The following is a 16,377-nucleotide window of genomic DNA, read 5'->3' on the forward strand; positions in this document are numbered from 1 at the left end:
GGCCTGATTGAGAACCGACAGATGATTAGCCATGCTGTGACAGAGCATAGGAACATTTTCACTGAGAGGATGGGAGGTAGCCATTGACAACGGTGAAACCCTACATACAGCTTGCCATGGAAGGAGCCTTGCGTGTTTGATGAAGAAGACAGTAGGAAAGCAGAGATTCAGAAGACAGAGCATCTCCAAAACCTCAACCTATTCTCCATTACTGCAAAACAAGTAACCATTTCATGTTCTTTTGCTTTTCACAATCAATCCTGATAATTTCTGATATCCTGACTAAGATTTACAAGATAACCATAGCTTGCTTCAAGCCGACAATCTCCGTGGGATCGACCCTTGCTCACGCAAGGTATTACTTGGACGACCCAGTGCACTTGCTGGTTAGTTGTGCGGAGTTGCAAAAAGTGTGATTGCAATTTCGTGCACCAAAGAACAAAAACCAAAAGCTAGCTAAAAGTGTGTCTTAGTGTGAATGAATGATCCCCCCTTTCCCCCTAGCATCCTTGGGTCCTTTTCCATGCAGAACCAGCTTGAATTTGGGCATCTTGAGCCTCAGAAATTGCCAGGCACGATTTTCTTTAACGAGGTCACGTGCAGCTTGTCGTGCATACGCGCCATGCGTGCGTGTGCGCCGATTGATTTTGTGATCCACGTGTGCACGCCATGTACGCGTGCGCGCCGGTGTGAATTTCTCTAATCTGCGCGGATGTGCTGATTTTCGCGTGCCGCTTCCAGCTGTCCACATCCACGCGTGCGCGGGAGGTGCACGTGTGCGTCCATGCTAATATTTCCAAAGTCCAAATCTTCATGTTGGAGAGATCTGTGAGTGGCACTAAGGGAGTCTTTTGTAATTTCTTGGCCAAAGGCGTAGACATTCCCGCTATTCAAATTCCATTCCAAGACATTAGTTGGAGATGGCTCTGGATAGTAACGTCATCCATACTGATACGACTATGAGGGAGAATATTTCTCTCACTCCAGAAAATCTTGTAAAAGCCTTTATCATAAGTATTCCCCTCTTTAGCAGTTTTTTGCCTTTTAGGAGGGGGATCTGAAGATGAAGGAGAAGGGGGAATAGCTGCACTCTCTGGGGCGGAGTCAGGAGGAATCACCGAAACAGAAGGAGTGGGAATAATCTTCTTCTGAGCTGAAGGACCCTAATCCAACTTCTTCGGCGAAGATTAGGTAGAAGCAACCTTGGCTTCTTTTTCTTGAATACCTCGGGCAACGTCAGTTTTCCTGGTTTGGCACAGTTGTTTCATCACTGCGAATTTGGGAGCCATTTTTTCTACAAAATTGAAATAAAAGAGCACATTAAACAACGAATTACAACTGAGAGACATAAAGCTAAAGGTTGGAAAGTTACCTAGCTCGGACCGAAGCTGACTGGGGTCCCCGAAGAATCTTTTAGTATCCAAGTGAGGAGCCTGGCTCCAGCACTCTTCTAATATGTCCACCACACACTTTTCAACATCATCTAAGACATCTACATTATACTTAACTATTGCATGTTTTTCCTCCAAATACAGTGAAAAAGAAGGCTCATTTTTTTCATCTAAATAGAAAGGATGGACACCCTGTACAGCTTGAACTTTAAAGAAATAGTTTTTAAAGTCGTAGAAGGATTCATCAAAAATAGAAAAAACTTTTCTACCCTAAACGGCTTGAAAGAAAATCCAAGAAGACTTTCCTTTCAAAGACTCGGGTTTTGTCAAGACTAAAAGGTGAAAGAAGACCTTGAGAGAAGGTCAAACCTCGAGCTCTTGACACAAAAGCTGATAAATTTTCAGGAAAGCCTAAGATCGAGCTCGTAGCATAGAAGTTGGTACATTTTGAGGAAATCCCAAGAATTCGGGTGAAGCTAGGTGGAGCGACATTACAAGTCCAGAGGATGTTCGTTTCAAAATAAAAAAAGGAAGCTTAAAATAAAACTTTGTATAGAAGCAATCCTATGCATAGAAAAAGGGGCTTTCTAAGTCGTAATTCCTCTCATCCTCTTGATTCTCACGTAACCTATGGCGTCTACCGATACCTCCGTGTACTCTTTATCAACTATGGGGACATAGAAAAGGATAGGAGTATCTATCCAAGTCAAAACATTAGGAGGAATTTTTGTCGACATATTGAGAATGACAGATCGAGACATAAAAGCTACACCTACAAATACAAATAATCAAATTTTCACTAAAGAGATCGGACATCAATAAAAGATATCGGGAAAAAGAAACAAAATGCATAAATGAGAAAGTGCATAAATGACATCTCTCCTGCACTAATAGCAGCGACACCAATGGGGCAACACAAATACATTTAACAAGTTACAAAAGGCTACATTCCCTCAAAACTCTTGAAACATAGTTCAAACACACCACAAACAACAAAAAGAAGTTTCAACAAGGAGTTCTTTATTAGTAAACAAAGCGGCAACAGCCAACAATTTTTTCCTGAAGAAAAGTTTCAAAGATACAAACAAAACCAAAAATATGAAGAACCTCTACTACTACCTAAAAGGTTCTCTCAATACAAACAGATTTAAAAAGACTAAAAAATAGTTACACAAAATGAAGGGGCACGTCAACTAGTAAAGACACGAATGATCTTCTTCACCAAATGCTCTATAAAGAAAATCTTGAAAAAATGAAAAACAGTTGCGAAACAAACGAAGAAAGGAATTGAAAAAGATTTTGCGAGGAAGGGAGCAAAGGATGCCTTTTTCAGAAACACAAAAATAAAAAGAAGAAGAGATGAAGAATTTTTATAAGAGAAAAGGGACAAAATAGCCCTTTCATCCCCATCTTATAAGATGTGCGTGGATCTCAAGGGAACTATTGCGAAACGTTCGCCCCTCATTTAAAGAGTCAACATTCAAATTTCTAAATTTATATTGAGTACTCGACCTCTTGAAGGTGGCATACCCAACGTCGAAACTGAAGCCACGAAATGCTTGAACCTGATCTCATGTAAAGCTCGGACTCAATCAGGGACACTGTTCATATACTGGCCCAAATTCATAAAAGCCAGGCCCAATAAGGATAAAGGCACAACCCAAAGAGGTGTCCTCTACCGTATATTCGACCTCTTTGAAGAGATTGAGCACAACAAAGGGAGCTAAGCTCTACTTTTCCAAGCAAGTAACTACCTCTACAAATCTCTCTAACTATCTCTATCTTCCCTGAAAGATAGATTCTAACGAACTCCCAAGATAAAGGGAACGACTATCCATCAATAAAGGTGGAACTACTCTAACAAAGGTAGTTATCAACTCTACTATAAATACACTGACAAGGTATATTCATGTTCTAATCTACTAAGAACTTGCCTAAAGCCCTTGCTAACTTATGCATTAGAGTCTCTTGTAGGTACCACCTCGCCTCCTCACGAGGAATTTGGACGGCAGCACCTTGGCACAAGAACAAATCGGTTGCTGCTTTTTAAGGAGTCTGGACCTTACGTTTAGGTCCAAATAGTCATTTCAAGTAACCTTCGGAACAACTACCATTGTAATATATAAGAGTGGTTTTGAGACTATTAAAAGTTTATTGCTAGGATCGAAAGTCACAGTCTGTCTCTTGGTTAACTATGCAATTAATATATTGATGGCTACTTGATGACTTGAATCATCTACCTCTTTTCCTTATCTAAAAGGACCATAAAAAGAGCATAATCTCACTAAATCAATGCAATTTCATGAATTAAATGATAAATGTTATGGTATATTGCTTTGAAATAAGTTTCTATTGAATTTCAGGTGAAAAGAGCAACAAAAATGGGAAGGAAACAATAAAAAGAGTTGGGCATGCCACTTGGAACAAACGCCATCAAGTAGTATGGGCGTGGCACGCCAGTTGACAACTCTAGAGAAGGATTCTTGAAGGTTTAAGAAGGGCTTGGCATGCCAGGGGCCAGGCGTGGCACACCAATTATACTTTCCAGAAGGCAAGATTGAAGACCACAAAGGGGCGTGGCACGCCAACCCCCACATACACTATGAGCGTGCCACTTAAACTTGAAGGTATGGCATGCCAGTTCACAATCCCAGAATGAGAATTTGGAGGTTCAACTCTGGGCATGCCACTTGGATTCGAAGGCATGGCACGCCAAGCTAGAAGAAGCCCACACCACCAAGGGCGTGCCACTTGAACTCAAGGGCGTGGGACGCCAATACACTTGAGAAGGGGAGCATAAAGAAAGTGACAATGCTGAGCGTGCCACTTGATGTCGAAGGTGTGGCATGCCAACTATTACCCATGACTTAGGCGTGCCACTTGGGGCTCTAGTTGTGGCACGCCAGACATTAAGGGGTTCACACCAACATGGGCGTGCCACTTGAACATAAAGGCGTGGCATGCCAGTTCAATTTTCCAGAAAGGGAAGTTAAGGTCCAACACTTTGGCGTGCTACTTGGTGTCGAAGCGTGGCACGCCAACTATTACTATTGACTTAGGCGTGCCACTTGGGATTCAGGCGTGGCACGCCAATGCTTGAAGAGGCCTAGGCACCAACACTGGGCGTGCCACTTGATGTCGAAGGCGTGGTACGCCAGCTCTATCACCCAAAGAAGAAGAAGACTGGGCGTGCCACTTGAGGGTTAAGGTGTGGAACTGGGGCATAGAATTGTGATCACACTTTTCACAACTCCGGTACAACTAACCAGCAAGTGCATTGGGTCGTCCAAGTAATAAAACTTTACGCGAGTTTGGGTCGATCCCACGGAGATTGCCGGCTTGAAGCAAGTTATGGTCATCCTGTAAATCTTAGTCTGGCAGATTCAATTAGTTATGAGTTTTGATACTTGAAAGATAATTAAAACGTAAATTAAAATAAAGATACTTATGTAATTTATTGGTGGGAATTTCAGTTAAGCGTTTGGAGATGCTTTGTTGCTTCTGAACCTCTGCTTTCCTATTGTCTTCATCCAATCATGCGTGCACCCTTCCGTGGCAAGCTGTATATTGGTGGATCACCATTGTCAATGGCTACCATCCGTCCTCTCAGTGAAAATGGTCCAGGTACAGTTTCTGTAGGGCTAATCAACTATCGAATCTCTCGTCTCAGATGAAAAATACCAGGCACAGCCACCGCACGGCTAATCATCTGTCGGTTCTCACTTGTGTCAGAATAGGATCTTTCTATGCTTTTGCAAACTGTCACTGTGCCCAACATTCGTGAGTTTAAAGCTCGTCACAGTCATCCCGTCCCAGATCCTACTCAGAATACCACAGACAAGGTTTAGACTTTCTGGATCTCAGGAATGCTGCCAATTGGTTCTAGCCTCTACCACAAAGGTTCTAATCTCACGGATTCAAATGCTCTGTTGTTAGGAGAGGCAAGTCAAATCTGTGGATCAGAGACCCAAGAGATTATACTCCGGCTGTCGTCCAATGACTACGTTGAACATCATGTAGACCGCTTGTGGTTGTCAGGCACGCGGATCTTGGCTAATCGAGTAATGAAGATAGTGGGTGATTGTCACGAGTCACCCCTTCATTTTGACTTAACTGAATTATGTACAAGAGTATATCTTGGAGAAGAAGTAAGCGTGAATTGAAAGAGAAAAAATAGTACTTGCATTAATTCATGAAGAACAGCAGAGCTCCACCGTTGGAAAATACATAAGAGAAAAAGGTCTAGGCATGGCAGAATGGCCAGCCTCCCAAATGTGAAAAAATGGCATAAACCCCGAGTACAATAGAAAAAAGTGCTATTTATACTAAACTAGTTACTAAGGATTACAGAAAATAAGTAACTAAGTGCATATAGTGCAGAAATCCACTTCGAGGGCCCACTTGGTGTGTGCTTGGGCTGAGCATTGAGCTTTACACATGCATAGGCCTTTTCTAGAGTTAAATGCCAGCTTGGATGCCAGTTTGGGCGTTTAACTCCAGTTTTGGTGCCAGTTTCGGCGTTTTACGCCATAAAAGGGTCTCTGACTGGCGTTTAAACGTCAGTTTGAGCCATCAAATCTGGGAGAAAGTATAAACTATTATACATTGCTCGAAAGCCCAATATGTTATCTTTCTAGCTCAATTAAGAACGCGCTGATTGGATATCTGTAGCTCCAGAAAAATGCATTTGAGTGCAGGGAGGTCAGAATCCAACAACATCTGCAGTCCTTTCTCAGCCTCTGAATCAGATTTTTGCTTAGGTCCCTCAACTTCAGCCAGAAAATACCTGAAATTACAGAAAAATACACACACTCATAGCAAAGTCCAGAAATGTGATTTTTGCATAAAAACTAATAAGAATATAATAAAAGTAACTAAAACATACTAAAAGCTACCTAAAAACAATGCCAAAAAGTGTATAAATTATCAGTATTGCTTGGGAGAGTACTTCAACCATAGTCTCTTCTGTATTGCTTGGGAGAGTACTATGAGGGATTTCAGTAACTCTTTTACTCAGCTGACCCACTTGTGCCTCTAAGTTTCTGATGGAGAACCTTGTTTTAGTCATGAAACTGAGAGTGGTCTTAGATAGATCAGAGACTATGGTTGCTAAGCCAGAGAGGCTTTGCTCAGAATTCTCTGTCTATTGCTGAAAAGGTGGTGGAAAAAGCTTGCTATTGCCAAACCTATTTCTCCCACCATTATTATTATTGAAGCCTTATTGAGGCTTCTGTTGATCCTTCCATGAGAAATTTAGATGATTTTTCCATGAAGGATTATAGGTGTTTCCATAGGATTCTCCCATGTAATTCACCTCTTCCATTGTAGGATTCTCAGGGTCATAAGCTTCTCTTTCATAAGCTTCTCTTTGAGAAATCATATTGACTTGCTGAGTCAATATTTTGTTCTGAGCCAATATGGCATTCAGAGTATCAATCCCAAGAATTCCTTTCTTCTGAGTCATCCCATTATTCACATGATTTCTTTCAGAAGTGTACATGAACTAGTTATTTGCAACCATCTTAATGAGTTCCTGGGCTTCTGCAGGGGTTTTTTTCAGATGAAGAGATCCACCAGCAGAGTGGTCCAATGACATCTTGGACGATTCAGACAGACCATCATAGAATATACATAACCATTCTGAAAGCATATCAGAAGGACACCTTCTGATCAATTGCTTGTATCATTCCCAAGCTTCATAGAGGGATTCACCTTCCTTCTGTCTGAAGGTTTCGACTTCCACTCTAAGCTTGCTCATCTTTTAAGGTGGAAAGAATTTGGCCAAGAAAGCATTGACTAACTTGTCCCAAGAGTTCAGGCTTTCCCTAGGTTGTGAGTCCAACCATATCCTAGCTCTGTCTCTTACAGCAAAGGGGAAAGCATAAGTCTATAGACCTCGGGATCAACCCCATTAGTCTTAACAATGTCAGAGATTCAAGAATTCAGCTAAGAACTGATGTGGATCTTCCAATGGATGTCCATGAAACTTGCAATTATGCTGCATTAGAGAAACTAATTGAGGCTTAAGCTCAAAGTTGTTTGCTCCAAATGCAGGAATTGAGATGCTTCATCCATAGAAGTTGGAAGTTGGTGCAATAAAGTCACCAAGCATCTTCCTTTCATCTCCACCATTGTTCTCAAGTTCGGTTGCCATGACTGCCTCTTTTTCGAAATTTGCTGTAAGGTTCTCTCCAGAGTGTTGTGCTTTAGCTTCTCTTAACTTCCTCTTCAAAGTCCTTTCAGGTTTAGGATCAGTTTCAACAAGAATGTCTTTATCCCTGTTCCTGCTCATTTGAAAAAGAAGAGAACAAAGAGAGTAGTGGAATCCTCTATGTCACAGTATAGAGATTCCTTTATGTGCCAGAGGAAAAGAAGAATAGAAGAATGAGGTAGAGAGAGAATAAGAAGAATTGAAACACAGAGAGAGGGAGAGGGTTCGAATTATTAGATGAGTAGAAGAAAAATGTTAGTAAATGAATAAAATAAATAGAAAGAGATGAGAGAAAGAGTATTCGAATTTTAAGAAGATGGAAAAGAAAAATATTTTTATTTTTATTTAATTAATTAATTTAGTTCCGAAAATTTGAAAAAAATATACGAGAAAATTAAATCTAAAACAATTAGTTAATTAAAAAGATTTTTGAAAATGTGGTTAGTGATTTTCGAAAATTAGAAGTGAAAAAGTAGTTAGGTGGTTTTGATAAAGACAAGAAATAGTAAACTTTTTAAAATTAAACAAACAAGTCAAATAGTTAGTTGAAAAAGATTTGAAAATAAATTTTGAAAAGATAAGAAGTTAGAAAAAGATTTTGAAATTAAAATTTTAAAAAGATATGATTTATTTTGAAAAAGAATTGAAAAAGAAATTAAAAAGATTTGATTTTTAAAATTAAAGTTGATAATTTGACTAACAAAAAACTAGAAGATATGATTCTAGAATTCAAAGATTTAACCTTTCTTAATAGAAAGTAACAAACTTGAAATTTTTGAATCAAAACATTAATTGTTAGCAAGAGTTTTCGAAAATATGAAATAAAATTAAGAAAAAGATTTTGAAAATGTAGTTTTAAAATTTTCGAAACCATTAAAAGAAAAATGAAAAAGATTTTGAAAAATTTTAAGAATGAAATTCGAAAATCATAAAAAAAATGAAAAAGAATTGATTTTGAAAAAGATTTTAAAAGATAAAGTTTTTAAATTGAAATTTTGACTCGACTAACAAGAAACAACTAAATGTTAAAAATTTTTTGACCAAGTCAACTCAAAATTTCGAAAATTATGAGAAGAATTAGGATAATATATTTTTTTGACTTTTGAATTTTTAATGAGGAGAGAGAAAAAGAAAAAAAATGAAACAAAATATAAAAATTTAAGATCAAAACAGATAATACATGCAAGAACACTTTAAATGTCAAGATGAACACCAAGAACACTTTGAAGATCATGATGAACATCAAGAGCATATTTTTGAAAATTTTTAAGAAAAGAAAAACATGTAAGACACCAAACTTAAAAACTTTTGTACTTGGGACACTAATAATTCGAATATACACCAGAAAAACAAGAAAAGACACAAAACAAGAAAAATTAAAGATCAAACAAGGAAAATCATCAAGAACAACTTGAAGATCAAAGAAGAACACAATGCATGAATTTTCAAAAATCTAAGAAAATTAAAAAATATGCAATTGACACCAAACTTAAAATTTGACACTAGACTCAAATAAGAAACACATAGTACTTGCATAAATTCATGAAGAACAGCAGAGCTCCGTTGGAAAATACATAAGAGAAAAAGGTCTAGGCATGGCCCAATGGCCAGCCTCCTAAATGTGAAAAATGGCATAAGTCCCGATTACAATAGTAAAAAGTGCTATTTATACTAAACTAGTTACTAAGGATTACAGAAAATAAGTAACTACATGCAGATAGTGCAGAAATCCACTTCCGGGGCCCACTTGGTGTGTGCTTGGGCTGAGCATTGAGCTTTACACGTGCATAGGACTTTCCTAGAGTTAAACATCAGCTTAGATTCCAGTTTGGGCGTTTAACTCCAGTTCTAGTGTCAGTTCCAATGTTTTACGCCAAAAGAGGGGTCTCTAGCTGGCATTTGAACGCCAGTTTGGGCCATCAAATCTCGGGCAAAGTTTGAACTATTATACATTGCTCGAAAGCCCATGATGTTAGATTTCTAGCCCAATTGAGAACGTACCAATTGGACTTCTGTAGCTCTAGAAAAATGCGTTTGAGTGCATGGAGGTCAGAATCCAACAGCATCTGTAGTCCTTTCTCAGCCTCTGAATCAGATTTTTGCTCAGGTCCCTCAACTTCAGCCAGAAAATAGTTGAAATTATAGAAAAACATACACACTCATAATAAAGTCCAGAAATGCAATTTTTGCATAAAAACTAATAAAAATATAATAAAAAGTAACTAAAAATACTAAAAGCTACCTAAAAACAATGCCAAAAAGCATATAAATTATCCGCTCATCAGGCACGCCAAGACCAAATAACCCTGGGCATGCCACTTGAATGCTGGGCATGGCACACCAGCTACTGGACCAAAGGGAACCATGCATGCATTACAAATGCATGGCACGCCACCTACTGGGCGAGGCACGCCAACCGTGTTTTCCAGAGAAGTGAAGAAGGCTTATCATGGGCGTGGCATGCCAATTATGTTTTCCAAAGAGGATGGATGAAGTGCACACTATGGGCGTGGCACGCCAGATCTTGGGCATGCCACACTAGTTCAAGATTCCAGGGAAGAGAAACAAGAAGAAGAGCCTGGGCGTGCCACTTGAATTCGAAGGCATGACACGCCAGGCTAACCAAGCAAGAAGAAGACCCTGGGTGTGCCACTTGGGTTCGAAAGCGTGGAACTGGCACGCAACTCAAGCGCCAGCCACACACCAAGCTTAAGGGTCATGCTTTATGAGTTTTCCTTTTCCCTCAAGCTGTAATTTTCTTTTCTCTTTTGTATTTTCTTAATTCTAATGATAGGAGTAGTATAAATAACCCCTAGAAGTACTGAAAAAAGGGGGTTGGATTGGCAAGTTTAGTTTTAGTTTTACTTTACACTTTATCTCTTCCATCTCTTGTACTTTTCTCTAAGCTATGAGTAGCTAAACTCCCTCTCATTGGGAGAGGGAGCTCTATTGTACTTGATGGATTAATGATAATGAATTTTTTCTTATCTTCATCTTCTCTTTGATTTGCTAGAAGGAATTTTGTTCTTCATGCTAATGTTCAATCATCTTGGGAAAGAGGTTAAATGCAAAATAGGTTTCATGGAAACCTTGTAAAAGGAAACATGAAACCTTGCTTGAAATCCCTTCTCATACCTGCATAGATATGGGTTTTGGGAATGAATACGGTGACATATAATCCACCCACTATTTGGATCTATGAGGATGTGTAGTATAATCAGAGACCAAGCATATCTATCTTCACGAGCAATTAGACTAAGGAATTGGCTGATTATCAAGATTTGAGAGATTGAATTACCAAGGGATTGAGGTTGAATCAATCATTATTGCCAAGAGGTTAATGAGTTGCGTGATTGAAGATAAGATGAGCTGGATTTAATCCAAAAAGGGCAACATCTCCTAGTCCGAATGAATTCCCTATATTCTTATCTTCCACATTCTTTATAGCTTTCTTTAATTCATGCTATTCCCCATTCCCATTTACACTTCAGTCATTTATGTTTCAGCACTTTACATTCTTATTATTTACTTTCCAGTACTTTACTGCTTTCCTTTACTTTTGAGCCATTTACAATTCTGTTATTTAATTTTTTGCACCCAATACTCTCTCTATTCATCAGCTTAACTAAATTCATTCATCAACTAAAATTGCTCAGTCAATCAATCTCTGTGGATACGATCCCACTCTACTGTGGGTTATTACTTGACTATACTTTGGTGCGCTTGCCAAAGCACGGATTCATTTTATATGAGGAGTGAATTCCAGCTCATCAAGCTGGAGGGAAAGGCCAATGTTGGAGGGAACGTTGGTGAGCTAACGTTATGTCCAACGCCTGCGATAAGAATTTTAAACCTGGAATTAGGAAAATTGGAGGCGACGCGTACGCGTCTGATGAGCGGATAATTTATACGCTTTTTGGCACTGTTTTTAGGTAGTTTTTAGTAAGTTCAAGCTACTTTTAGGGATGTTTTCATTAGTTTTTATGTTAAATTCACATCTCTGGACTTTACTATGAGTTTGTGTGTTTTTCTGTAATTTCAGGTAATTTCTGGCTGAAATTGAGGGACTTGAGCAAAATTCTGAAAAAGGCTGACAAAAAGACTGCTGATGCTGTTGGAATCTGACCTCCCTGCACTCAAAATGGATTTTCTGGAGCTACAGAACTCCAAATGGCGCGCTGTCAATGGCGTTGGAAAGTAGCCATCCAGAGCTTTCCAGAAATATATAATCGTCCATACTTTATTTGGGAATTGACGACGTAAAGTGGCACTCAACGCCAAGTACATGCTGCTGTCTGGAGTTAAACGCCAGAAACACGTCACGACTCGGAGTTGAACGCCAGAAACACGCTATAACTCGGCGTTCAACTCCAAAGAAAGCCTCAGCTCGTGGATAGATCAAGCTCAGCCCAAACACACACCAAGTTGGCCCCGGAAGTGAATTTATGCATCAATTACTTACCTCTGTAAACCCTAGTAGCTAGTTTAGTATAAATAAGACTTTTTACTAGTGTATTAGTCGTCTTTTGACCACATTTCATCTTTGGTCTCAGTTTTGTTTTTATTCCTCATCTTAGGAGGCCATTGATCACGTTTTGGGGGCTGGCCATTCGGCCATGCCTGAACCTTTCACTTATGTATTTTCAACAGTGGAGTTTCTACACACCATAGATTAAGGGTGTAGAGCTCTGCTGTACCTCAAGTTTCAAAATAATTACTATTATTTTCTATTCAATTCTCTTTTATTCTTATTCCAAGATATACGTTGCACTTCAACTTGATGAATGTGATGATCCGTGACACTCATCATCATTCTCACCTATGAACGCGCGTGACTAACAACCACTTCCGTTCTACCTTAGGCCAGGCACATATCTCTTAGATTTCCCAACAGAATCTTTGTGGTATAAGCTAGATAGATGGCAGCATTCATGGGAATCCGGAAAGTCTAACCTTGCCTGTGGTATTCCGAGTAGGATTCCGGGAATCCGGAAAGTCTAACCTTGTCTGTGGTATTCCGAGTAGGATTCTGGGATTGAATGACTGTGACTAGCTTCAAACTCCTGAAGGCTGGGCGTTAGTGTCAGACACAAAAAAATCAAGGGATTCTTTTCCAACCTGATTGAGAACCGACAGATGATTAGACGTGCTGTGACAGAGCATAGGACCATTTTCACTAAGAGGATGGGATGTAGACATTGACAACGGTGATGCCCTACATACAGCTTGCCATGGAAAGGAGTAAGAAGGATTGGATGAATGTAATAAGAAAGTTGAGATTCGAGAGGAGCACAGTATCTCCATATGCCTATCTGAAATTCCCACCATGGAATTATATGAGTAATTATTTACCATTTTATTTTTTGTTCATTATTTATTTTCGAACTTATCATAAACCATTTAATCTGCCTAACTGAGATTTACAAGGTGACCATAGCTTGCTTCATACCAACAATCTCTGTGGGATTGACCCTTACTCACGTAAGGTATTACTTGGATGACCCAGTACACTTGCTGGTTAAGTTGAACGGAGTTGTGATCACACGTGCCATTACCAGGGATTATTAAGATCCCAATTCATCATACCATGATCTCTTTTGGGGTATTTTTGATAGAGCCAATGTTTAAACTTCATACAAGTACAAAGAGACCAACTTTGAGGATCACAATTTCGTCCACCAAGTTTTTGGCGCCGTTGCCGGGGATTGTTGAGTTTGGACAACTGAAGGTTCATCTTGTTGCTCAAATTAGGTAATTTTCTTTTCAAAAATTTTTCAAAAATCTTTTTCAAAATTTTTCTTTTCTTTTTCATTTTTCCAAACTTTATTTTCGAAAAGAATTAATAAAAATCCAAAAAAATTAATAAAATCATAAAAATAAAAAATATTTTGTGTTTCTTATTTGAGTCTTGTGTCATGTTTTAAGTTTGGTGTCAATTGCATGCTTTAAAAATTTTTTTATGCATTTTTCGAAAATTAATGCATTCATAGTGTTCTTTATGATCTTCAAGATGTTCTTGACAAGTCTTCTTGTTTGATCTTGATGTTTTCTTATTTTGTGTTGTTTGTTGTTTTTCATATGCATTTTTCGTTTGTTAGAGTCCATGCATTAATGATTTCTAAGTTTGGTGTCTTGCATGTTTTGATTGCATCAAAATTTTTCAAAAATTTGTTCTTGATGTTCATCATGATCTTCAAAGTGTTCTTGGTGTTCATCTTGACATTCATAGTGTTCTTGCATGCATCTTGTGTTTTGATCCAAAATTTTCATGTTTTGGGTCATGTTTGTGTTTTTCTCTCTCATAATTAAAAATTCAAAAATCAAAAATATATCTTTCCCTTTTTTCTCTCCAAATTTTCGAAATTTTGGGTTGACTTGGTCAAAAATTTTTAAAATTAGTTGTTTCTTACAAGTCAAGTCAAATTTTCAATTTTAAAAATCTTATCTTTTCAAAATCTTTTTCTTATCTTTATATCTAATTTTCGAAATTACACTAACAAGTAATATGATTGAGTCAAAAATTTGAAGTTTGTTACTTTCTTGTTAAGAAAGGTTCAATCTTTAAATTCTAGAATCCTATCTTTTAGTTTCTTGTTAGGTAAGTAATTAATTTTAATTTTAAAAATTAAATATTTTTATCTTTTATCATATCTTTTTCAAAAATTTTGATTTCAAAATATCTTATCTATCTTCTTATCATCTTATCTATTCAAATTTGATTTTAATATCTTTTTCAACTAACTATTTGACTTTGTGTTTGTTTCTTATCTTTTTCAAAACCACCTAACTACTTTTCCCTCTTCAATTTTCGAAAATACCTCTCTCACACTAATCCCTTTTTCAAAATTATTTTCGAAATTCTCCCTCTCTTTTCTTATTCTATTTAATTATTTATTTACTAACACTTCTCTTCACCTCTCTTCATCTAAAAATCTGAACCCATTCTTCTTCACTCTTCTCCCCTTTCTTTTTCTACTAACATAAAGGAATCTCTATACTGTGACATAGAGGATTCCTCTTCTTTTCTTGTTTTCTTCTCTTTCATATGAGCAGGAGCAAGGAAAAAGATACTCTTGTTGAAATTGATCCTGAACCTGAAAGGACCCTGAAAAGGAAACTAAGAGAAGCTAGATTACAACAATCTAAAGGTAACCTTTTAGAAACATTAGAACAAAAGAAGGAGATGGCAGCCGAACCCAACAACAATAATGCAAGGAGAATGCTTGGTGACTTCACAAAATTAACGTCCAAATTTGATGGAAGAAGCATCTCCATTCCTGCCATTGGAGCCAATAATTTTGAGCTTAAGCCTCAACTAGTTGCTTTAATGCAACAGAACTGCAAGTTTTATGGACTTCCATCTGAAGATCCTTACCAGTTTTTAACTGAGTTCTTGCAGATTTGTGAGACTGTTAAGACGAATGGAGTAGATCCTGAAGTCTACGGGCTCATGCTTTTCCCTTTTGCTGTAAGAGACAGAGCTAGAATATGGTTGGACTCACAACCTAAAGATAGCCTGGACTCCTGGGATAAGCTGGTCACGGCTTTCTTGGATAAATTCTTTCCTCCTCAAAAGCTGAGCAAGCTTAGAGTAGATGTTCAGACCTTCAAACAGAAAGATGGTGAATCCCTCTATGAGGCTTGGGAAAGATACAAGCAGTTGACCAAAAGGTGTCCATCTGACATGTTTTCAGAATGGACCATATTAGATATATTCTATTATGGTCTATCTGAGTTTTTGAAAATGTCATTGGACCATTCTGCAGGTGGATCCATCCACCTAAAGAAAACACCTACAGAAGCTCAAGAACTCATTGACATAGTTGCAAATAACCAATTTATGTACACTTCTGAGAGGAATTCTGTGAATAATGGGATACCTCAGAATAAAAGAGTTCTTGAAATTGATGCTCTGAATACCATATTGGTTCAGAATAAAGTGTTGACTCAGCAAGTCAACATGATCTCTCAAAGCCTGAATGGATGGCAAAATGCATCCAACAGTACTAAAGAGGTAGCTTCTGAAGAAGCTTATGATCCTGAGAACCCTGCAATGGCAGAGGTTAATTACATGGGTGAACCTTATGGAAACACCTATAACTCATCATGGAGAAATCACCCAAATTTCTCATGGAAGGATCAACAAAAGCCTCAACAAGGCTTTAATAATGGTGGACACAATAGGCTGAGCAATAGCAAGCCTTTTCCATCATCTTCTCAGCAGCAGACAGAGAATTCTAAACAAAACACTTCTAATTTAGCCAATCTAGTCTCTGATCTGTCAAAAGCCACTTTCAGTTTCATGAGTGAAACAAGATCCTCCATCAGAAATCTGGAGGCACAAGTGGGCCAGCTGAGTAAGAAAGTCATTGAAACTCCTCCCAGTATTCTCCCAAGCAATACAGAAAAGAATCCAAAAGGAGAGTGCAAGCCCATTGATATAATCAATATGGCCGAATGCACAAGGGAGGAGGAGGATGAAAATCCTAGTGAGGAAGACCTCCTGGGACATCTCTCAAACAAGAGGGAGTTCCTATTAAGGATCCAAAGGAATCTGAGGCTCATATAGAGACCATAGAGATCCCATTAAATCTCTTTCTGCCATTCATAAGCTCTGAAGACTATTCTTCCTCTGAAGAGGATGAAGATGTGACTGGAGAGCAAGTTGCTTAATATTTAGGAGCTATCATGAAGCTGAATGCCAAGCTGTTTGGTAATGAGACTTGGGAAAGTGAACCTCCCTTGCTCATTAGTGAACTAGATACTTGGATTCAG

General features: G+C 38.2%; 2 non-coding genes across 2 annotated transcripts; one reads left to right on the forward strand and one right to left on the reverse strand.

The window, feature by feature from the left end:
* The first annotated feature begins 7,035 nt into the window (after positions 1-7,035).
* LOC127743321 (small nucleolar RNA R71) lies at positions 7,036-7,143 on the forward strand. Its single transcript, XR_008004713.1, has one exon. It is a non-coding gene; the product is annotated as a small nucleolar RNA R71 (small nucleolar RNA).
* Positions 7,144-15,184: 8,041 nt separating this feature from the next.
* LOC127743462 (small nucleolar RNA R71) lies at positions 15,185-15,288 on the reverse strand. The gene has a single exon (XR_008004854.1). It is a non-coding gene; the product is annotated as a small nucleolar RNA R71 (small nucleolar RNA).
* Positions 15,289-16,377: the final 1,089 nt, after the last annotated feature.

This window comes from Arachis duranensis, chromosome 10, assembly GCF_000817695.3.
Source record: "Arachis duranensis cultivar V14167 chromosome 10, aradu.V14167.gnm2.J7QH, whole genome shotgun sequence".
In the NCBI taxonomy this organism is placed as follows: domain Eukaryota; kingdom Viridiplantae; phylum Streptophyta; class Magnoliopsida; order Fabales; family Fabaceae; genus Arachis; species Arachis duranensis.